The sequence below is a fragment of the Panthera leo genome, chromosome B3, assembly GCF_018350215.1.
Source record: "Panthera leo isolate Ple1 chromosome B3, P.leo_Ple1_pat1.1, whole genome shotgun sequence".
Taxonomy (NCBI): domain Eukaryota; kingdom Metazoa; phylum Chordata; class Mammalia; order Carnivora; family Felidae; genus Panthera; species Panthera leo.
The window spans coordinates 50344140-50368683 of record NC_056684.1 but is presented as its reverse complement, the minus strand read 5'-3'; the positions used below and the strand labels follow the sequence as shown (position 1 = coordinate 50368683).

General features: G+C 36.2%; 1 long non-coding RNA gene across 2 annotated transcripts in view; it reads left to right on the top strand.

Annotated features, from left to right (window-relative positions):
* LOC122221184 overlaps positions 1 to 22446 on the top strand; it is a 45074-nt gene extending 22628 nt beyond the window's left edge. For both annotated transcript variants that reach the window (XR_006203124.1, XR_006203123.1), the window contains 2 exons: positions 1043 to 1152; positions 22268 to 22446. This is a non-coding gene — a long non-coding RNA (uncharacterized LOC122221184). The remainder of the gene's footprint in view (positions 1 to 1042; positions 1153 to 22267) is intronic.
* The last annotated feature ends 2098 nt before the right edge of the window (positions 22447 to 24544 follow it).

Genomic DNA, 24544 nt, shown 5'->3' with positions numbered 1-24544 from the left:
GTAACAAATTGTTGTAACTTGCACTGCTTCGGGGACTCTGTCTCCCATTTATCTGCTCTGTAAAACATCTTTATGTATTAACGCATGAGCCTTCTCTGTGTGGGCCCGTCTGATGCTAGGACTTCCTAGCTTTCTGATCTTAGAGCTCTGCCTTCCATATTCTGCCTTGTTATATGTTCTGGATGTGGGAATGGGAACAGTTAAATGTCACTCTACTGGCTGAAACAGCAACTTCCTGATTGAAACTCCAGCGGAAATTAGACCTTCCAAATGGCAAGATCATAGAATGCTCTGATATGTTTGATGAAACACTGTTGGATATTTCCACCCACTTCCCTACCTCCCACTTCTGCAGCTTAAGGGACAAATTCCATTTGTAACCATTTCACTTTCAAGAAGGCATCATGGTCAGAAAGGGTCTGTAGCAGGACTGGTTCCAAGAGCTGCCAAAGGACTTCCGCTGCCTTGGCAAGTTGTATCTACCTAGTGTGTGCCCTGCCTTGTTGCAGCTCCTTAGATTTAAAGATGCTTAGAAGGCTCTCATGTGATAGCCTTACATTAAGTATTTCCAGGGAGGATACAATACTGCATGAATACAAAGGAGGGGAAAATATTCACTGAGTGCTTATTAGGTGCATAAAAGTATGCCATAAATTTTCACATGTATTACCAATTGATCCCTACGATAAGTGTATGAAGTATGGAATTTATTCACATTTTAGACAGACATTAAAAGTCTTATTAGGCTCACATAACTAGAAATGGGTATCATTGGCATTTGAAGCTAGATGAGACTAACTTTATGTATATTACAAGGCTACCCTAAATACTCCAGAAGCTGGGCCCCAGGCTCCTGTCATCCTATCCACCATTACTCTCACTCTATGTGGGTTAGATGGGGACCCTGGCTTTGGAAATCCTAATACGAATCTTCACTAATCTTTGAAATTTTGATTTCCATTCATCAAAGAACGACAATTTACATTGTTACACAGAGACTAAATTACAACTCTATCATTCTCATTTTCCCCACCCCACTCAGTCACTGGACAGTTCGTGGTGAAGAATGATACTCCTTATTGCAGCGTGCCCCTTCTGCCTTGGCAAAGACCCAGCACATTCTTCCACCTGATGGTTTGATGAAAAACCAAGGTAATATCTGTTTTGTGTATATGTTGAGTCCCTAATGGAGAAGAATCCAACTGACTAGTGTAGCTGTCAAATCCTTCTTTTTCTGGACTGATAACTACAAACCTGAACTTGAAAAGAAAGTGAATCTATTCCTAACCATTGTGCACTCACTTGCTTGCTCTTTTTCTTTCTTTCTTTCTTTTCTCTTTCTCACACTCTCCTTGTCTCTCTCTCTCCCCTCTTCCCCAGCCGCTCATGCTTTCATCTCCTATGGCCAGCTCTACCCAACTCAGCAACATCTTGGCTGAATACATGGCCAGTATGCACTCAGTCTTCTTTTTAAAAGACATTCCTTCCTATGAGGCTGAAGACAGATTATTTATGTAATTTTATTGTTAAAATTCAGGTCACCTTTCTAAACTTGAATTTGTTTTTTTCTGAAAAACAAGGAGATTAAACTGAAAATATTTTAAGATTCAATATCAAACTGGTTAAAATGAATCAATCTTTTTTTTTAATAAGTAGTGCTGTCTTTCTTTTTGTGATATTTATTTATTTTTGAGAGAGAGAGAGAGAGAGAGAGGCCATGAGTGGGGGAGAGGCAGAGAGAAGAGGGAGACACAGAATCTGAAGCAGACTCCAGGCTCTAAGGTGTCAGCACAGAGCTCGATGCAGCGCTCGGACCCATGAATTCTGAGCTGGTCAGACGTTTAACGGACTGAGCCACCCACATGCCCCATAAAATGAATGAATCTTAATGAGCATTTTTTAATTATCCTGCATAAGGTTTTAGTAATGGCCCTCACAAGCCACAGGTGACTTCTGTCCAGCACTATGAGGCAGGGATTTGTTGCCATTTCTCTCCAATTCTATCAGGGCAGAGCTTCCTTCTTTCCACCCCCTCCTTATTCACATCTCATTCTTTCTATAGTTCCCTTATTTGTTTCTCAGTCACCCACTACTTTACTCTCCCTCTGTCTTTAGGGTCTTACTAGGCAGGGGTTTCTGTCCCCAATTTTCCCTGACTCCCCAACTAAGACTGGTTCTGTCCATACTTGTTACAGATTTCATCAGACCATATTCAATTCAACAAATGTTTTTCTAGTGCCAGTCATGTGCAAGCCTGTGATGGTTGCTATGCTTTCATTCTAGGGATACAGCCTCACCAAGGAGCAAGTTTTGTAGAAAGAAAAGTCTGGAGTAATTTTATTTTATTTTTTTTAATTTTAACTTTTATTTAAATATAATTTATTGTCAAATTAGCTAACATGCAGTGTATATTGTGTGCTCTTGGCTTTGGGAGTAGATTCCCATGATTCATTGCTTACATAAAACACTCAGTGCTCATCCCAACAAGTGCCCTCCTCAATGCCCGTCACCCATTTTCCCCTCCCCCTCCCCCATCAGCCCTTAGTTTGTTCCCTATTTAAGAGTCTCTTGGGGTGCCTGGGTGGCTCTGTTGGTTAAGTGCCCCACTTCAGCTCAGGTCATGATCTTACTGTTCAGAATTCGAGCCCAGCGTCGAGCTCTGTGCTGAGAGCTCAGAGCCTGGAGTCTGTTTCAGATTCTGTGTCTCCCTCTCTCTTCCTCTGCCCCTCCCACTCTCATGCTGTCTGTCTCTCTGTCTCTCAAAAATAAATAAACATTAAAAATTTTTTTTTAAAGTCTGTCATGGTTTGCCTCCTTCTCTGTTTGAAACTATTTTTTTTCTCCTTCCCTTCCCCTGTGGTCTTCTGTTAAGTTTCTCAAATTCTACATATGAGTGAAAACATATGATATCTCTCTTTCTTGGACTGACTTATTTCACTCAGCATCATACCCTCCAGTTACATCCACATTGTTGCAAATGGCAGGATTTCGTTCTTTCTCATTGTTGAGTAGTGTTCCATCATACACATACCACATCTTCTTTATTCATAATTCTCCCTTTTTGAAGGACTTCTGTATTTTTCCTAATCTTCAAATAAGAATATGATTTTAAAAATAAGCTTTTTATATGTTTATAAGAATCTTTATAAGAAAAAATATATATGACATGTTACGTACATAGTTTAAGGTTTCCAAAAAGAGAGAAATAATATACTCATCTACTGGGTTCTGTATCTTATACTTTGTTTTCAAGAGTATCAATGTCCCACTGATGAGGATTCGAATTTTAAAAACCTCTATTTTGTATTTAAGGAATTTGATAAGTTATGGAAAAAATGAGATAGGTAATTGAGGTTACTTATGAATTATGAAAGTATTTATTAATATATTTTATGCTTATTAAAATAACAGGGTAAAAGCAGCCTTTTAAATAAAGAGAAAGTAATAGTTTAAATATTTTAAATTAGTAGTAATGGACAATGTACCACTCCTTGCTCAAAGAAACTCGTTTTAGGATTTTATTCTTCCAAGTTTTAATGAGATACTTACTAGTTTATTTAGTGTTGCTGTGTATTATGTGGGCTTATCCTCCTGAATTTGTTCCAAAAGAAATTGGAGTGGAAGTGTTAATTCTTGCCTTCTAGGTCCCCACAGTGATTGCAGAAACACAGAGTAATTAATGAATGAGAAGAAACAAATAAATAAAGCACTGGGGATTCTTTAGCATAGTTATGGAAGCATTTCTCAGCCCTGAGAAATTTTCTTTTCTTTTCTTTCTTTCCTTTTCTATTCAAAGACCCTTAAAACACAGCTTTAAAGCTCAGTGTTAATCTCCCTCAGATTTCTTTATGTCTCATTGGAAGTATTCCAGCTCCTTCATCCCTCCCGCTGAATGTCACTTTTTGCATGAAAACATTCTTTAACTTGGAAATTTGGAAATTTCCTTTTTGGAATCCCACTCGCTCTAACTTCCAGTGCAATTACTTTGGTGCTCATTCTATTCATCTTCATTATATTGTAAGCTTGTCAAGCTCTATATTCCCTCATCTTTGTTTATCCAGCAGCATCTATCAGGGACCTTGCTGAGAATGAAAACTCAACAAATATTGGCTGAAATGAATTATTGAGTTACTGTTTGGTACCACTGTATGGGCAATGGAAAGTTAATATTTATTTTCTGAACAGAAAAGAATGAGCAAAACATGCCCTTTGTCTAATGTGTGATTGTTTCTTTGCAACTTTATTATATGTTAGATTGGACCATATTTAATTGCTATTTTGTAGTTCAAAATTGATGAAAGTTGAAAATATTGACAATTTCATATAGTTTAATTTATATTATTAATTTATTTTCAAATGTTGCAGAAGTACTTGTATGGCTTTTGGACACTCAGCAACCATTAATTTTTCAGATCCCAAGGAGGTTTTTATAGTATAGAATATAATTTGTGACCAGTCAGTCCACTCTATCTGAATACTCTCCATTTTTTTCCTTTAGTTTTTTTTTTTTTCCAAACAAGCTCTATCTCTTTATAGTGATAAAGCTAATTAGTTCTCAAATTTTCAAAAGCATTTAGAATGTTATGTGAATAGAAGCATTTTTTTTTCTGAAGAGTTTCAAAGCCAGTGATCTTTATTTTGTTTTTCTTTTTTTTTAATTTTTTTAATGTTTATTTATTTTTGAAGGAGAGAGAGACAGAGTGTGAGTGGGGGAGGGGCAGAGAGAGAGAGAGAGAGAGAGAAAGAGAAGGGGGGAGACACAGGATCCGAAGGAGGCCCCAGGCTCTGAGCTGTCAGCACAGAGCCCGATGCAGGGCTCAAACCCACAAACCACGAGATCATGACCTGACCTGAAGTCAGATGCTCAGCCAACTGAGCCACCCAGGCACCCCAATTTTGTTTTTCTTTTTATTCATATTTTTATTATTTAGAAAACAATATTTAGAAAGAATGGGTTTGTTGCCATTCAGTTATGGGTCCCCCCCTTTTTTTTTGCCTACAGTAGAGATTTATGTGGAAAAAATTTATAGGTATTGGGTTTTTTGTGCCTATCCAGTTCAACATACAATCTGTTTTAGGGATCTTAAGATGCACATATCAAAAACTGAACTGGTGATTTGCTCCCCCTCAAAACCTTCTTCATGTCAACTAATGGCAACTTCATCATTACAACAGAACAGGTCAAAATGCATAGGATCACTGCTGGGTCTTGTTTTCACACTCCACATCCAATCAGTCAGAAATTCCCTTTTGAGTTTACCTTTACTTCCACTTCTCTCACTGTGGCTCAGACTACCATTACCTCTTATCTACAATACTGCATTGACCTCCAAAAAATTCTCCTTGCTTCTCTTCTTTTTCTTTTATTTTCCATTTTCAAAGAGTAGTCAAAATGACACTCTTAAAACATGAGTCAAATCATCTTGCTCTTCTGCTGAAAACTTTACCATGGTTCTCCATTTCCCTCAGAGAGAAAGCCAGAGGGTTTACAAGTGTCTACAAGGCTCTATATGATCTGCCTCCTCCCCCTATAACCACTCCCAATCCTCCCCCATCATCTCTCTGACTTCCTCCCCTCTCTCATTCTGACTCTTCCACTTAACCTTCTGACTTGAACCTGCCAGGTACTTTCCCATTGAGAGAACAACTCAAACAAGTGTACTGCATATAAGCAGGTGCTCAGTAAATATTTATTGGGTTAAATTGAACTGAAGTTAGCTCACAATTGGTAACCATTATGATAAGATTTAGTACTTGGGATTACCATCCTTCTTTTACTTGAGTTGTATCTCAAAGTATCCACCAATGCACAAGCTCCTTTCCTCTTTCAGTAATGTGGGCTTGGGAGAATTTCCATGGTATATTTTTAAGAGATAAATAAGATTTAGAACAGTGTAAGTGTCTTAATTATTCAAATTATGGATAAGCATAGTGTTTGGAGAATTGACCAATGTAGGAGGGCTTTTCTAATTCTGTGAAATGATGTGGCATAATTGTCCAATTGTCCATGATAAAATCAGAGATTTATAAGGATGTTGTCTCCAGGATACCACCTGCCTAACTTAAATTTAGTAGAGGGGCGCCTGGGTGGCTCAGTCGGTTGGGCGGCCGACTTCAGCTCAGGTCATGATCTCGCGGTCCGTGAGTTCGAGCCCCGCGTCGGGCTCTGTGCTGACAGCTCAGAGCCTGGAGCCTGTTTCAGATTCTATGTCTCCCTCTCTCTGACCCTCCCCTGTTCATGCTCTGTCTCTCCCTGTCTCAAAAATAAATAAAACATTAAAAAAAAATTAAAAAAAAAATTTAGTAGAGAATGAAAAATATAAATTGTTAGGTAAATGCATAGCTACAAGCTTTAATTTGTGTAATTTATTCACAAACATGATAGTATCGGCAAATAGCCTGAATGGTAAGACCTTTATTCTGATCATAAATTATACCACTGTTTACAAAAATTTACGAATGGTTGTCTATTTTTTTGAGATGACCTTTCATAACAATAAGTAATTTTGTTTTTCAAAGGAATTATACAGTGAAACATCCTCTTGGACTCTCTGATGGCCAGTGTAAGAATATATGTTTATTTTTGCCTCTGCTCACGGTACTTCACATAGAACATTAAATTTCTTTATTTATGAAGTCAGTGTTCCCTAAGGACAATATGAGTAATATGCAGAAATGAATTTCTTTTGAAGTTTTTATTGTGTTGACTAACAATTTGTTTATAATAACTATGTTAAGGTGAACAAATTCATTTTTTGAGTAAAAATTTTCATTTGCAGTGTAAAAGATTTTTTTTTAAATACAATCTCTGTTAGGCTCAAGCAAGATTTCTGTACTGAAGTTAGGAATATTACTAGTGACTAAAGTATTTGGTAAATAGCTTTTGAATTTGTGAATAAAATTTGCCAGTAAACACATCTAATTTTATATCTTATTATTTTTAGGATAGTTGGTATTTTGTAGGCTTCAAGAAACCTTAAGGATCTAATGATTTTTGAGAAAAGTTAAAATATAGGCATTAATCTTATTTAAGTATATGCCATACATGCCAAGATTTTAAAATTACAGCAACAAAAAGTTGGCATATTGATTTAAATGCATCCCAAATAAGGTTTAAGAGACCTATTTAGGAATTGTGGCTAGAAAAAGTAATGAAATTTGATAAAGCTCAGGTGCTGTAATGCTCTGTATGGTAAGTGAGTGATCAAGTTCTGGTCTTCACTTTGACATATGAAAAGTTTGGAAGTCATCACTCCCCATGTTCACAAGAGAAAAGTTGAACGCAGTAAAAAATAAATGACTATTTTTGGATCCATCAGATTATTTAGTTTACAGGGCATACCACACCTTGAAATCTGTAGGTGCAGGTGAAAACAGAAAATCACAGAAACATTCAGTTTATCTGGGGCAGAAGCCACTGGAGCCATAAACGTATACCCTACCAGTTTCTCCTGGTGAAGATCCAAGAAAAGTCCTCTCTTGTTTCTGAGGGAGAAAGTAACCATTTTGAAGTATAACCAGAGGTAAGAAACACTTGTCAAGGTCACAGCCCAAGGACACAGGCCCATTAAAAGTCTGAGATTGAGTCCTAAGACTACAGAAAACCCTTCCTCCCCGGCACCTTAACACTGCATCAACAGGGCTCCAGTATAACAGCAGTGGATTCCAACTGAGAGCTGCAAGATGCAGATGCTGTTTAAGAAGGAGTTATTAGGGAAATGAAATCAACAGAAGAGACAAAAACAGTCACCAGACCAAACAGAAGCCTCTGGCACCTCTAGCAACATTAAACACAGACCAACTTCTATCCAGATTAACAGGAAACATCATTGTATTAGTCTGCTTGGGCTGCCATAACAAAATACCTTAAGAGTGACTTAAACAACAAAAATTTCTTTCTGCACAGTTCTGGAGGCTGGAAAGTCTAAGATGTGAGTGCCAACACGGTCCATGTTTAGTTTCTGATGAGAGTTATTTTCTTGGCCTGTAGAGGGCTGCCTTATTGCTGTGCCCTCACTTGGTCTTTCCTCTGTGTGTGCACAGAAGTGCAAGTGGAGGGAGAGAGAAACAGGGAAGGGTAGAGGGAGGGGGAGGGGCTGACCGTAAGGGAGGGAGACAGACAGAGACAAAGAGAGATATCTCATAAGGACAGTAAGCCTCAATCCTATCAGATTAAAACATTACCCTATGACCTCATTTAACATTAATTGCCTCCTTAAAGCCCCTATTCCCAAATACAGTCAGATCGGAGGTTAGAGTTTCAACATATAAATTTGGGGTGCGGGGCACAATTTAGTACCTAGCAGTCATGATAAAGGCACATTTATATTATATTCTATTATCCAATGTGTTATGTCTGATATTCACTAAAATACTTCAAGGCATATTAAAAGGCAAGAAACTTCACAGACTGAAGAGATAAAGCAAGTATCAAAACCAAACTCAGAGATGACACAGATTTTGGAATTATCAGATAAGGCATTTAAAATAACTATCATTCATATGTCACAGGTTCTAATGAAAAAAAAAGAAAAAGTATACCTTAATAGATGGGTAATGTAAGCAGATAAATGGGAACTGTAAGAAAGAACCAAAGGAAATGCTAGAAATTAAAAACAGAAATTCAGAATGTCTTGATGGGCTCATCAGTAGAATGGACAAAGTCAAGGCAAGAATCAAGGAGCTTGAAGATACGTGAATAGAAACCTACACAACTAAAATATAAAGAGAAAAGCCCAGAACAGAGTATCTAAGAACTAAGGACAAGAGACCAACTATAACAAAAGATGTTCCCATTGCTCTTATGAGTTAGGAAATTCCAAAGGTTTTGGGAGCTGTGAGCCAGAAAACATGGACAAGAGCCAAAATATATAAATCACAACATCATAAAAAATATACGGATTGAGGAGGAAGAAACAAAACTGTCTTTGTTTGCAGATTACAAGATGTAACAAAGAACGTCGTACGACTAACAAAACAAAGCATCTTTGAACTAAGTAACAATTATTGGCAATATCACAGGATATAAGGCTGATATACAAAAGCCAATTGCTTTTCTATATGTCAGCAATGAAAAGTTGCATGTTTAAGTCAAAAATATACTATTTTTATTAGCACCAAAAAAATGGACATACTTAACTATAAATCCAACAAAATATGTGAAGGGTCTATATGTAGAAAAAACTCAAAATTCTGATGAAAGAAATCAAAGAAGATCTAAGTAAATGAATAGATTTTTATTTTCAGGTATTGGAAATGTCAGTTTTTCCCAACTTGATCTATGGATTCAGCACAATCCCAATCAAAATCCCAACAAGCTATTTTGTGGATATTTACAAATTGATATTTAAGTTTTTACAGAAAGGCAAAAGGCCCAGAATAGCCAACAGAAGACTGAGGAAGAATGAAGTTGGCAGACTGATGTTACCTGACTTTAATACTTACTTATCCCAAGACTACACTGCAGTAATCAAGACAGTGTAGTTTCAGGATAACAATAGACACAAAGATCAACAGAAGACCATATGTCAGAAAATTAGATGACCTTGAGTTTGGTGATGGTTTTTTAGATACAGCACCAAAAGCACAATCCATGAAAGAAAAATATTGGTAAGTTGAATATTATTATAATTCAGATATTCTGCTCTGTGAAAAGACACTACTAACAAATTAAACTAATAAGTCATGGACTATGATAAAATATTTTAAGACATACATCTTATGAAGAAGTTATATCCAAAACATACAAAGAATTTTTAAAACTCAAAAAACAAAACAAACCAAAAAACAACCCAATTAAACATCTAAAAGATCTCAATAAACATCTCACCAAAGAAGATATACAGATAGCAAGTAAGCATAGAAAAAGACTATCAACATCACTCCTCACTAGTGAATATAAATTAAAACAGCAACAGATATCACTAAGCACCTATTAAAATGGCTAAATTCCCCAAACTGACAATATCAAATGCTAGTAAGGTTGCAAACAGGAACTCTCATCCATTGCCAGTAGGAATGCAAAAATGATACAGCTACTTCAGAAGACAGGCCATTTCAGGGGCACCTGGTTGAGTGTCTGACTTTGGCCCAGGTCATGTTCTCACACCTCATGAGTTTGAGCCCCACATCAGGTTTTGTGCTGATAGCTTGGAGCCTGGAGCCTGCTTCAAATTCTGTCTCATTCTCTCTGCCCCCCACCTGCTTGTGCGCTCTCTCTCTCTCTCTCTCTCTCAAATATAAATAAACATTAAAAAAAAGACAGGCAGTTTCTTACAAAGCTAAACATAGTGTTATCATATAACCCAGTTATTGTGCTCCTAGGTACTTCTCCAACTGAATTGAAAACTTATGTCCACACAAAAACCTACAGGCAAATGTTTACAGCAGCTTTATGAATAATCACCAAAAATTGGCAACAATCAAGATATCCTTCAATTTGATGAATGTATAAAGAAATTCTGCTATATTCCTATGATAAAATATTACTTACCAATAAAAATTGGTAAGCTATCAAGCCATGAAAAGATATGGATAAACTTTTAATGCAATTCTAAGTGAAATAAGCTAATTTTAACAGTTTATATACTGTAAGATCACAATTATATTGCATTCTGAAAAACTATAGAAAAAAAGATCAGTGGTTGCCAGGAGTTCAGGAAGAGACAGAGTCGGGATAAGTAGGTGAAGTTAGTTGGTGTTTGTTTGTTTGTTTGTTTGTTTTTAAACCACAGTACTATTCATGTGTGATGCTGTAATGATGGAGTTGTGAGATTATAGATCTGTCAAAACCTATAGACCTTTATAACACCAAGAGTGCACTTTAATATATAGGCAAATTATTTTTATTAACAAATCATTTAGAAGATCATGGGATTTCAGGAAGCAATGTAGACTGTGACAAAAGAATAGAAATTTACCATAATTGTATGAAACAGTCTCTCTGATAGGGATTGGAAAAAGGTGCTAATACAAGTAAATTTGGAAATTAGTGGATTCTAATACCAAAGACACAAGGAAAAATACATAAGCACTGGACTCTCATCAATAAAGTTTCTTTTTTCCCCATCAAATTCACGTTAAGAATTTGTGCAGTCCAAGTTCTTAAAAGGTTTGAGAAATCACTGTTCTTTAATGAGCATTGAAAGCATAAGCTAAGATTAATGTTAATATATTGTTTAATGTTAATATCTTTAACAAAGATAGGGTTCCTGTAAGGTGCAAAGACATTAAGAATGTCTGAGTCTGGGGGCGCCTGGGTGACTCTGTCTGTTAAGCAATATGATATTTCTGTATCTGTATATTGGAATTGAATGATATGTGAATGAATTATAAGGGAGAGAAGCCAAGTTTCTCACTGGTGGATTGGCAATTTATAGATTACTGAGGACAGGAGGCTAGAATGATCCGTATAGTAATGGATAAGAGTTGGAGACATTAGTAAGCATTCATGTGTAGGCAATTATGTATGGAAACATTGTAGATCTGTGTATATACATATATTTGCTCTGTCAGCTGACAGGGCCTAAAAACAGAAAAGACAGCCTAGCACTAATTAGTACATCTAACACCCAATCTTGATTTATTCTTTTTTCTTTTTAACGTTTTATTTTATTTTTGAGAGAGATTGAGAGAGAGAGTGTGAACGGGGTGGGGGGGGGGGAGAGAAGGAGACACAGAATCTGAAGCAGGCTTCAGGGTAGGAGCTGTCAGCACAGAAACCTGACAAGGGCTTGAACCCATCAGCTGTGAGATCGTGATCTGAGCCAAGCTTAACTGACTGAGCCACTCAGGCGCTCCCAATCTTGATTTCTAATGCCATTCAATACTTGATATTTTCTAATACCAAAGCTCCTTGGAGACATAGGTGTTTCTAGAACTAGAGAAGGAAACATTCAAGATAAGTTTGAAGTTCATCTTTATATTCTAGAAAGTAAGGGAGTGCTTGAAGACACACACACAAAGAGACAAAAAATTAGCAAACCCAAACCCACATTGATGGGGGAATGGCAGAGGGGCATGGGAGCCAACTGAAAGATCTCCTAAATGGGCAAAGCTAGAAAAAATTGACAACAAAATATAGTATTATTTGATTATAACTCAAAGTATAAAGAAAATATCTATGAGTTTATACTGATATAAGTAAATAATTGAATAAATTAAATGGGGAGAAAAAAAGAAAAATCTCTAATGCAGAAATTTTATAAATAATTTATGAAGATGTTCCACCCTAAAGGAGAGGCAGTGTGATTATTCCTTAAGTATGGCTGTGCATAGTAGTCACATTCTTACAAAGAATACTTAAAAAGTGAGAGGTAAGTAACCTTACAGTAAACTAATAAACATTATTTGAGCCAAATGATCAAGTTCAACATCACCAGTCATAAATCAGATTGATAGTATGTATGTACCTCTGATATGCTGTGATGAAATTGACATTGTACCTCTGATTTTTCTCTCAAAACCCATAACTCTAGTCTAATCGTGAGAAAAACATCAGACAAATTACATACGAGAACTGTTTGTATGATCTCAATTTTCTAAATCTAAAGCTGTTCTAAAATAAAAGTTAGTTAAAACTTGACTACATTTAAAAATGCCCAATATAATCCACACCCTTATAATCCTTTATTATTTAATGTTTATTTTTCACTCTGTTCTGCACTGTATTATAGTGATAATTATAACGCTTCCAAATTAAATAGGTATAATTATCCAGTGAAAATTTTCATGAATAAAGCCTTTTCTATTATGAGGACTATTTCTTTAAGGTATTTCCTTAGAAATGAAATTATCGGGGTGCCTGGGTGGCTCAGTCGGTTAAGCAGCAGACTTCAGCTCAGGTCATGATCTCGCGGTCGTGAGTTCGAGGCCCGTGTCAGGCTCTGTGCTGACAGCTCAGAGCCTGGACCCTGTTTCGGATTCTGTGTCTCCCTCTCTCTGACCCTCCCCTGTTCATGCTCTCTCCCTGTCTCAAAAATAAATAAAACGTTAAAAAAATTTTAAAAAAAAATGAAATTATCAAGTCAATAGGTAATGTCTTTGTCTTTTGAAAGATAGTTTGTAGAAGATTTAGGCATGATAAGATTTAAATCTTAGAAGAAGTAATTGAATATTCATAAATTGATAAAATAAAAAAAGCATTTTGTATAAACTATATTTTAGAATGCTTCTATAAACATAATTAAAATATATCCTAGCATAACTAAGCAGTATATCTAACTAATAATACATATAATCCCTTGTAGATGAGTTTTGTATTCTCCAGCTGTCTGTGAGATTAGAATGTGTACAGACAGCTGAAGAATGAATACTGCTTTTTGTGTTCCTTAGGAGTTTCTTAGGAGTTATAGATGAGAAGGATTTACCCATCTCTGGATTTATTATATTATTATTAATATTTCCACTAGTTTTATGCTGAATAACAGTATGAATATTGTTTTGCAATATTCAATATTATTATTATTATTACAAGAGTACTTTGGATGCTGAAGTAGACATACATTTGTCCCCTAAGCAATACAGCATACTAGTTGCTTATTCAATTTCTACTCAGTCCTGTTCAGGGTAGCTGAATATTTTTCAGCAGAGGCACTCAGTCAGCTGAAAAATATTCATGTTTCCCAGCCTCCCTAAAGATGAAAGGGGTTTCTCCTGGGGATTTCTAAGGAAGTCACTTTCCTAATGCAGACACTACTCTTTATTCCTTCTTCTTTCTTTGCTATGCCTGGAACATGAATGTGAAACAGCTGTTTTGCATAATGGCCATGAGCATAAAAGCTATACCCTAAGCACAGTGAGTGAAACACTGAAAGTACCCAGGACTGTAGTGACATCCTTAAACATTCTACCAGTCCTAAACTGCCTCCCTCTTACCTTCTTGTTAAATAAGAATGATAAACTTTATTTGGGAAAGTTGAAAAGTTAATTTGTTTGGTCTTTGTTACATGTAATTACTTAAAAACTGTGAAAATTACTAGTGGAGTTCAGCCTCCTCATTTTGTAGAGAAAGTAACTAACCCTTACTCCCCTCTTTCACTTTGTAACACCTTATCCAACATTATTCTTCATGTTGTCTAAAATCAGCTGAAATATTTACCGCCTGTAAACAATATATATATATATACATATATATAATATAAATGTATACAATAAATAAATATAATATAAATTATAAATATATATTTACTGTCTGTCTTCCATACTAAAATGTAAGTTCTATGATGTTAAGGACTTGATCTTTCTTGTTCATTGCTATATCCCTAGCAGCTAGAACAATGTTTCTTATAACAGAGACATTCAGTGTTCCCTGAAGAAATGAATGAATCAGTGAGACCTCAGAGGTGTTCTGTGATTAGATCAAGAAGATGATTAAAATAGGAATTCAAATTCAATCTCCTCATAACCAGCTCAGTAATCCCTTATTATATTACTTGGTGCTGTGAGGCTCTTTTAAGTCATTGGATAGCAATGATAATTCTATACACAAAAACACAAATTTAAATAGCAACATATTACAATTCATTTGAATCTATTCTTCATGTCATCAAATTCTTGTAACATTTCTTCAGCCTTGTCCCTCATATAATGCTAGTTTTGCCACTTTTCCTGGATTGCCTTGACTAGAAGTTCTAGTCAAGGGCTCTAGTTAAAGGGCTGTATACACAGATCTCTTTCTTGGAAAATCACAAAGCATATTAGCATATTAAAGATTCCTATATGTACTATAATTTAAAAGTCCCTTTAACTTTACCTTAACACTTTCCATGTGTATTTTCTTTCATAATGCCCTGCCTATCTTCATTTTGTGGCTAACCTCTACTAAAACTTTGAGGGAATTAGTGTTACACTTTAAAAAACTATGGGTCTTGACCACTGTAGTTGTAGTTGGGTATTTTATGTCCTTCAATTGCTTATGATAAAAACTTTGATGAGGGGCACTTGGGTGGCTCAGTTGGTTAAGTATATGACTTTGGCTTAGGTCATGATCTCATGGTTCCTGAGTTCAAGCCCCGTGTTGGTCTCTGTAGTGACAGCTCAGAGCCTAGAGACTGCTTCAGATTCTGTGTCTCCCCTCAGTCTGCCCCTCTCCTGCTCATGCACTGTCTCTGTCTCTTTCTCTCTCTCAAAAATAAATAAACATTAAACAAATTTTAAAAAGAGGGCACCTGGGTGGCTCAGTTGGTTAAATGTCTGACTTCAGCTCAGCCTCAGGTCATGATCTCACAGTTCGTCAATTCAAGCCTCGTGTCAGGCTCTGTGCTGACAGCTCAGAGCCTATAGCCTGCTCCAAATTCTGTGTCTCCCTCTCTTGCTGCCCCTCCCCTGCTCATGTTCTGTCTCTCTTTCTCTCTCAAAAATAAACATTAAAAAAATTTTTTTAAACTTTGATGTGCATTAGTATCTGAGGATAAAGAAATCTTATTCCTTACAAGTGTTTTCTTATTGGGCTAACTCTCCCAGCTATTTGACTCATGCTGGTCAGTTCAATGCAAGAACTTCTGGATCACTTTCTCCTGCTAGTAGAAACAGTACTAAAAATACAGCCTGTTTTCCTTTTACACAAAGATTGTGACCACGACTACCACCACCTCACCATCACCATCACCATCATCATTATCATCACCATCATCATCACCATCATCACCATCACCACCATCATCATCATCACCATCACCATCATCACCATCACCACCATCATCATCGTCATCACCATCACCACCATCACCATCATCATCACCACCATCACCATCATCATCACCACCATCACCATCACCATCACCACCATCACCATCACCACCATCATCATCATCGCTACCATCACCATCACCATCACCACCATCATCATCACCACCATCACCATCATCACCATCACCACCATCATCATCATCATCACCACCATCACCATCATCATCACCATCATCACCACCATCATCCTCACCATCATTTTTGAGTATTAAAGTTGGAATTACACTAGTATTTTTAAGCCAATAGTATTTTTAAACTAGTATTATTTAAACAAATGAACATATTTGTCTTTTAAACAGGGTTCTAATAAAATTATTTTAATTTTTTTTTTTCAACGTTTTTTATTTATTTTTGGGACAGAGAGAGACAGAGCATGAACGGGGGAGGGGCAGAGAGAGAGGGAGACACAGAATCGGAAACAGGCTCCAGGCTCCGATCCATCAGCCCAGAGCCTGACGCGGGGCTCGAACTCACGGACCGCGAGATCGTGACCTGGCTGAAGTCGGACGCTTAACCGACTGCGCCACCCAGGCGCCCCATAAAATTATTTTAAATGATCAGGGTGAAAGTTAAGGTTATAAAGTACAATTTTTCTTGACTTAGTGATTCTAAAAGTCGATTTAAATTCTTGCCCACAGACACAAATACCCATATACTCAGACACACACACTTCCCCCCACCCCTGCCAACAGCTGTATGTATTCTTTAAAAAAAAATCAAACTTTTCCCTAATTGGTTTGCTACATCACAGCCTAAAAAAGGAAGTCACTATGGCTTCTTCTTATTCCCTTGTAAATGAGAAAAGATTTAAAAGGCATCAGCTTATTGAGGGAGGAGACTGTTGACTAGGCCATTTTAAAGTTTACAGGTCTTAAGAAGTAGGTAGTCAATATGTTTTAAAAGAACATAGAAGCATTTTTTTTGGCCAGCCAATAATGACTTAGAGAATATTATATATATAAGTGATGAATCATTAAATTCTACTCCTGAAACCAATATTACCTATTATACTATATTTTAAGTAACTAGAATTTAAATACTTTTCTGAAACAAAAATAAAATAAATAGAATCAAATAATAAGACTCAGCATTTCTCATATATATATGTACACACACACACACACACACATATATCACTTCTATACTATCATGAAGGAAAAAATAAAAAATAAAGAAAACCTTATCCTTCATCTTCATAAAATCCTAGATGCACCCTACCTTGCTCTCTGTACTAGTCTGCAAACTGCCTTCCATTCTATATTATTTAGGAAGTTGTGTGTATGCTGTAACATCATATAGAGTGAAAGAAGAAAAATAATACAATTTATATAACTTTGTTTCAAACAAATAAATACATTTCTACTGTCTGGAAAAAAAGAATATTGTTGATCTTTAAATTAGCAGTTAAATGAGAATCTCCAGAGATTTATTTTCAAGGATATTGTTAAAAGGATCTGATTTAATCAGACATATTTGAGCTTTAATCTGCCACTTTCCCAAATTCAAAATGGTGAGTTATGTTAGGACTTTCTTCTTGGCTTTTCTTTGTTCTGGTGATTCTGCTCAGAAACCATGGCTTTAAATACCACCAGATTACTCCTAAGTGCACATCTCCATTCTTAACCTCTGTTGAGCTCCAGACTTATATATATAAGTGCTTCCTTGTACATTTGTCTCTCTTTGGAAATATAATGGACATATCAAGCTTAAGATTTTCTAAATAGAAATCTTCTATATGCTTCCACAACACTGTTTTCCCTTGTTTTCATTATTTCAGAAATGCCACAACCAATTAAAAATTTCCCTTTCTTCTTATATCCCATTTCCAATCTATTACTAAGTCCTATGAGTGCTTCTTCCAAAATATATTCAAACCTGACAACTTGAAACCACTGGTACTTATAAACCGTGATCTAAGCCACTTTTACTTCTCTTTTGTTCTGTTGCTTGTTGCCCTTCTTACGGGTCTCCTCAGTCTATTCTTGTCCTCTTGTGGTCCCTTCTTCATATTACCAAAGTACTCTTTCCAAAGAGTAAGTCCTATTGTGTCATTTTGCTCTTTAGTGGCTTCACAGGTCAATGAGAAGACTGTCCAAGTCCTTACCATGGCCAGCAAGTCCCTACATAATCTGGTTCTTGCTTACCTCTCTCACCCTTTCTCCTATCCTAATGTAATTACTGACTACATTTCTGCAGCCTTATTTTTTTGTTTTTTGGTTTTTTTTTTTTTCTTTTTTGGTTCCTTAAACACACCATGCTCATTTCCTCTTGGGACCTTTGTGCTTGTTATTTCTTCTGACTCTAATACTCTTCTCACGTACAGTCTCATGGTCATCACTGAAGACTCAAATCATTGGCGCTTCTCAGAGAGGTTTCCTCTGATCACATTAACTCCAGTAGGATCCTGTCCACACAAATCCCTTTATTCTGTTGCAATACTGTATCTACTTATACACATGATCAGTATCTATGTCCATTTGAATATATCTTTGAGGTCAAGGTTTGATGATTGTGTATCCCTAGGGCCTAACAGAGAGCCTCTCATAACAAGTGCTCTATAAGAACTTGTAGACTGTGAATAAATATAGATTGTTTCACTTAATTCTCATCTTTCTCTAATCTCTTCCTTAAAATCACTTTCTTTCCAAATTAGACTTCTAGAAACACTGACTTCTTGTGTTCAAGAGCACAATAGCTTCCTCAAAGAATAAACTTCCACATTCCTCTTCCTGAATTTCAAGATACTAACTTCCTTAACCCACTTTTCTGGAACTTTTAGTCACTCTTCCCCAAAAATGAACCTTGGCAGTAACACTAATTCCCCTGTCCCTGAGAAATCTCCAGTCTCTCATCTTTGCCATCCCCCTCTCATTCGGGATTCTCACCCAATTCCACATGGTTCAATTTTCCTTCTTTCACTAAGCACTACTCCAACCTATAGAAAGCTCTTCCTTTTCTGCCATTTGTAACTTATTTTTTATATTGTCATGATGTTTCTAGAATAGGATATCCTTATCGTATTTTATATATGTGTGGGTAATCCCCTGAAAGTAAAGACTGAATCTGAATATTAAAATGTACCCTTAATCTCCTAGCTCAATGTTCCACAGATAGTACATCTATTTGATTCTAGTTTCAATAGAGATAGTAACAAAATTATTTATTTGCTGTAAACACTTATTTACTGTAAAAAAATACACATATAGAAAAGCACAGTGATGAACAAAAGGCAACTGACATTTAATCTCATTGTCAGGAAAACAATGGAGTATAATGAAGATTGTGGATAACTGGAGTCACATAATTCACCTGAGGACAGCCACAGCACATGTCCAGGGGCCTATTACTGTATAAATATGGAGGCCCAGTGTTCGCTGAACTTCCATTTTATTTTTTTTCAAGAAGAATCAGAAATGCAAATGTATAGCTTTTATCTGAAATCACACATTTTAAAATGTTTAACATATCTGAGGCCCAAATTTGCAATCTTCATTTTGTACTTCTGCAATGCTGACTCAGAGAATATCCAATGTTATTAATTAGCTGAATTCCAGGAGTCCACAATTTATTTTGCCCACTTTATCTTCATTTTTATTTTTACTTAGAAACTATTCCTCTTGTGTCTCCTCTCCCACACTATTCTTAACAATTTACCAAAGTTTAAAAAAAATATTTAATATGTGTTTTTTGATGATGAAGATAGAAAAATTAGAAAATACTGGAAAGTATAAATAAAAATGTAAGAATAATTCTACATATTGCTATCTTTTTATTCATTTTCTTTTTATATTTAGTCTATGGCACATTTAATTAACATAGAAAAGTCACTAGATTTATTTTTCATGAAAGAAATTCTCCGAGAAATTAAATACTCTTGATAAACATTATTTAAATATCTGCATAGATTTCTATTGTGTGGACATACCATAATTATTTAATTAATAATTATTTTGATTTATGTATTTATAAGTAATTAATTATGATTCATTTCCGTATAGAGCTACATCTCTATCATTGGACAATTAGGTTGTTTCCAGTTTTTTTCCCCATGAGTAACTTTGCAATGAACATTTTTGTACATAAACTGTATTTTCAATTATTTTATTAGAAGCGAAGTTAATAGATCCCAATATATGAATATTTTTGAGGTCAAATTTATTTCCAAAAACATTTTGCCAATTTACAATGCTGCTGGCGATGAGGGTATATATTTTACTATATCCAGAATATTTGGATAATCTCATTTAAAAAAAAAAGAAAAAGGTAACTGATGGTTCTATGTCTCTATAATCTCCTCCGGTCTTCTCTTTGCTACTGACTTATTTTAGCAGATGACCTTTATTCCTATTTAAAATGAAAATTGAGGATTCTTATCTCTCTCTCTACAGTTACCCATACTCATTCTTATTCCTTTCTACTTGCCTCAATAAAAGAAATTACCTTTTGTTTTCAGCTAATACTTCCACTTATACTTTAGCACTCATGTTTTTCCATGTCCTCCAACACTGTGCTTGATTTCAAGGCCACACCTCTGCCTTCAGTGTTTTCAATATCTTCCTCTCTTAGGTTCTTTCCTCACAGCTTATAACAGTATTTGAATTTATTTTATTAAAAAAGCCTTTTGTCATACTCGTTTTCCCTTCTAGTTGCACTCTTATTTTCTTTTCTTTTACAGCCAAGTTTCTTTGAGTGGTTTTAACTCCCCACCTTTTTTTCCACTTCTAAGACTTTCCTGAACATGGATGTCCCTACTTTTCTGGAACAAATTTTGCTCAGATCACCAGGGACCTACTGTATGTAAATGCCATCTAGGTGTACTTTTCTAGAGATAGGAGACAGACAGATCTAAGGAAGTCACAGCCAAATTTCAACCTCAACAGGATTACCAGTGTGGCCAAGGATTGATAGAAATGGGAGAGAAAGAAGACTGATATAGTCAGAAAGTGCACTGAAGAAAGTAATAATAATGACGTAACATGAGTAGTTTGAGGCAGCAGAAACCAAAAGTAGTAGCAGGAAAACTAATCAGGGAGAGAAGAGACCACTGCAATCACAGGTAGGGGACCAGAAAATAGCTGAGATTAACAAATCTGATGTATTTATTCATTTAGTTATTTAATTAACTCATGTCAAACACTTCCTACACATTAAGCACAGGGAATATAGCATTTTAAGGGGTAGATAACTCATTGTCAATATCAGTAGAAGCAAGAAATTTGTAGTTTGCAAAAACTGCAGAAACAGTTTGATCAGGAGTCTTCAAGGGGACTTAGGGGACAAAGATGCCTAGTGACTGGGGCATAAATGGATCCCAGTATCATCAACAACAGAAAAGGCAACTGAAACTCATTTTGGAATAATATAAAGCATGGAGGAAGGAAATAATGATGTTAAAAGGAATAAGGAATTATAAGAAAGACAAGGAAAATCAGAATCACTAGATGTTTCAAAGGTGGTAGTGATGAGGCTGGAATGCTGGGACATTTATTCTAATAAAAGTTCCTTTGGAAAGCCAATGGAAATCACAGTCAATCTGAAGTTTTATTCTGTTTTAAATAAAGACTAGATAATGCCAATACAATCATTTGTTTGCTTTAGAAGTATTCTCTAATACAGGGGATAAAGTCTTCATAAAATATTCAAATAAGTTATGTAGGTATATAGATATTAGTTTCCATTTTGGAACTGTAAAGCTAATGCAGACTGCATGACATCAGATCCATTCAGATTTCAAGATTTCTTTGACCCCAACAGATGTAACACATTAGAATATCCTAGTGTAAATAAAAGGGTCCAGACATATTGTTCTACATCAAAAGATTTCTTGATGGAGCCTATCGAAATAAATCAGAAGCAGATCCATCAAATGTCACTTGAAATATTTCAGAGTATAATCTCTCAAGAGAAAATAATTTCCATTCTAATTAAGCTTCCTGAATTTGAAATCCAGCCAGAACAAGACAAATCCGATCAGAGTCTTCTTCATTAACTTAAGATACTAATGATATGTCCCTGTGAAACTGGATGGCTGCAAGGCTGACCAGATAATTTTCCTTTCTTCAGTCCCATTGCCCCCAGCTAAATCAATAGAGTGGCAATTCCCACCAATCTCCAAGCTATCCACAATGGTCAGACCAGGTACACTGGTGTCCAGTAACTTTGTTCCGTAATCTGAGAGCAGGCTTAGGGAATCAGGCAGTAGGCATGATCTGGTATTGGGAAACTCTATCTGAGAACTGCTTTGGTGGTTGGGGGTAGTGAAAAAAGTTAGATAATGCAGTTTCAGTCTGAGATAGGGAATGCTTAGTATTTAGACCTTGGGAGCACGTAAGTAAGGAAAGATAATGTGAAGTAGAAATGACCTTGAGCAGTGACATAAAAGGTCAAAACAATCTTTGAACCTCAGTGGGTCCTTAACATGAATATCCACATACCTAATAATTCTTAATGGGTTGGCTAACAGATTGACTGGTTTACTTGCCAAATGCCACCCTTACAATTATTATTTTAAATCTTACAGGTTCAATAAGAAGCCCTTTGTCTTGGGGAAACTGAATTTTCCTGCTGAGATGGTAGACCATACTTGGTTCTGTTTCCAGTTCGAAATAGTGCCATATTTATCAAACAACACTTTTAAGTATCATTTGAGAAATTTATGGGATCTTCACTCTTCTTATTTGTAAATGATGTAGTATTTAATATATCCAAATGAATTTATACAAATAAATGCACATGATAAAGCATAATAATTTGGAATACAAATATAATGGGAAATCTCATTTTAATTTTTATCCATATGGACTGTCCTGTTGCAATGTATAAATGCAAGAATATATCTTCATGTAAATATTTTCAATAAAAAATGAGCAAAACCATCCTTTCAGTGTTTGCTGGATTAACTCTAAATTATTTTGTTTGCCGTCAGGTCATTAGGGATATTACCACATTACTTTAACAAAGTAACATTCGATTTTGCAGAATTTAAAATGTATTCATAAAATACATTATTCTAAGGTTTATAGAAGAATCTTAAAGTCTTGAAATCTGAGGTTCTTGTTCTTTTTTGTTTGTCTGTTTGTTTACTTATTTATTCTGTGTGAGAGAGAGACAGAGAGGGAGAGGAAGCAGAGCTGGGGAGGGGCAGAAAGGGAGAGAGAGAAAGGATCCCAAGCAGGCTCTGCACTGTCAGCACAGAGCCTGACTTGGAGCTTGAAATCACAAACTGTGAGATCATGACTTGAGCCAAAATCAGGAGTCAGACGCTTAACTGACTTAGCCACCCAAATGCTGCTCTCAGGTTCTTAAAGCAAATGTTCTTCTCACATACCTCAAATTATATCAATGAGAAGAGACCCTATATTTTCATGGTTCTGAGCATAAATTTTGAATTAATCAGTTTGCTGGGTTTATGCTCTAGTTTTACTACTCGTTAACTACACAATACTGAACCTTTATGATGCCTCGTTTTGTTCATGTGAAGACTAGTTATAAGAGTAATTACAACCTATAAGTGTGGTGAGGATTAATGAAATTAGGAAATCGTTAAAACAGTAACCTACAGGGGTGCCTGAGTGTAAGGGTTAAATTGTAGTGTAGGGCTAATGCTTAACTTGAAAAATAACAGCTTTGTGTTGACACTGAAGGTTAAGAGATAACAGCCTTGCTTTGCTCTTGTAAACTACGCCTCATACTCTTGTAAATTAGGCTTCACCAATTAAGGAAACAAAAGTTCAAAGAAAAGAGCATCAGAGGCAGGGTAAAGGAGATCCACTGGTTGCAACTTAGAGGCAGAAAGTCTAAAGTAAACACCTCATTAGGCAACTGTTTCTAACTCATCTGGAACCTGTTTCTTTGTTCTGTTCCCAGGTGATGATAAAACGATGTGATCGGTTATAAAAACTCTGTACCCAGGCTGTTCGGGGCTGCACTCTTATCAAGAGTGTTGGTCCCGATCGGTCGGCCTTGCCTCTCATTGTAATAAACTTTGTTGTGACTGTCACTGGTGCCCGTAGCATTCTGTTTCAGGAGTCGTGTGGATGCAACATGAGTAGTTCAGTCGGTTAAGTGTCCGAATCTTGATTTCAGCTCAGGTCACGAAATTGAGGCCAGTGTTGTAGGACCCTGTGCTAGACCTGGATTGCTAAGATTTTCTCTTCCTGTTTCTCTGCCCCTCCCCTGCTCTTGTGCACATAGACGCCTGTGAATGGCTCTCAAAAAAACAAAATAAAAACGAAGCAAGACAAAAAGAAAACAGTAACTTACATAGTAAGTGTTAGATAGTATCATAAAAACCTCTCTAGAGTAAATAGGTATTGCAAGGGGCTTGGAAGTGAGGTACGCCTGGAGTGGAAATCATAAGAGAAATGATTCATATGTGTTGGGCAATGAGTGTATGACACATGAAACTGTCTGCTTCAGGGTAGAGATATTAAAATAGAGTGTGTGCTGCTACCCTTGACACATTAAGCAGATTGAAATTGCACATAATATAATACATGTAAGTGATGAGGGAGCATAAGGCAAGCTGACAGGCTCCCAACCCCCCCAGGTGGGATTTGTGTGCTATTCCTCAGGCACTCCTGGCTGCCCAAGAACAAAGGAAAGGGGAAAAACAAATGGTTAACTGATAGAGATCATGGTCCTGCAGGACCCGAGTCTCCATCTATTTACAAATATGTTAGTAAATCCCAAGAAAAGGGCGATCTTATCAATAGCCTAATCTCCAGCAACCTATAGACTTCATTTCCTGGAGCCCCAACATCACCCATAGTGATGTGGGAAACATAGTGATGTGGGA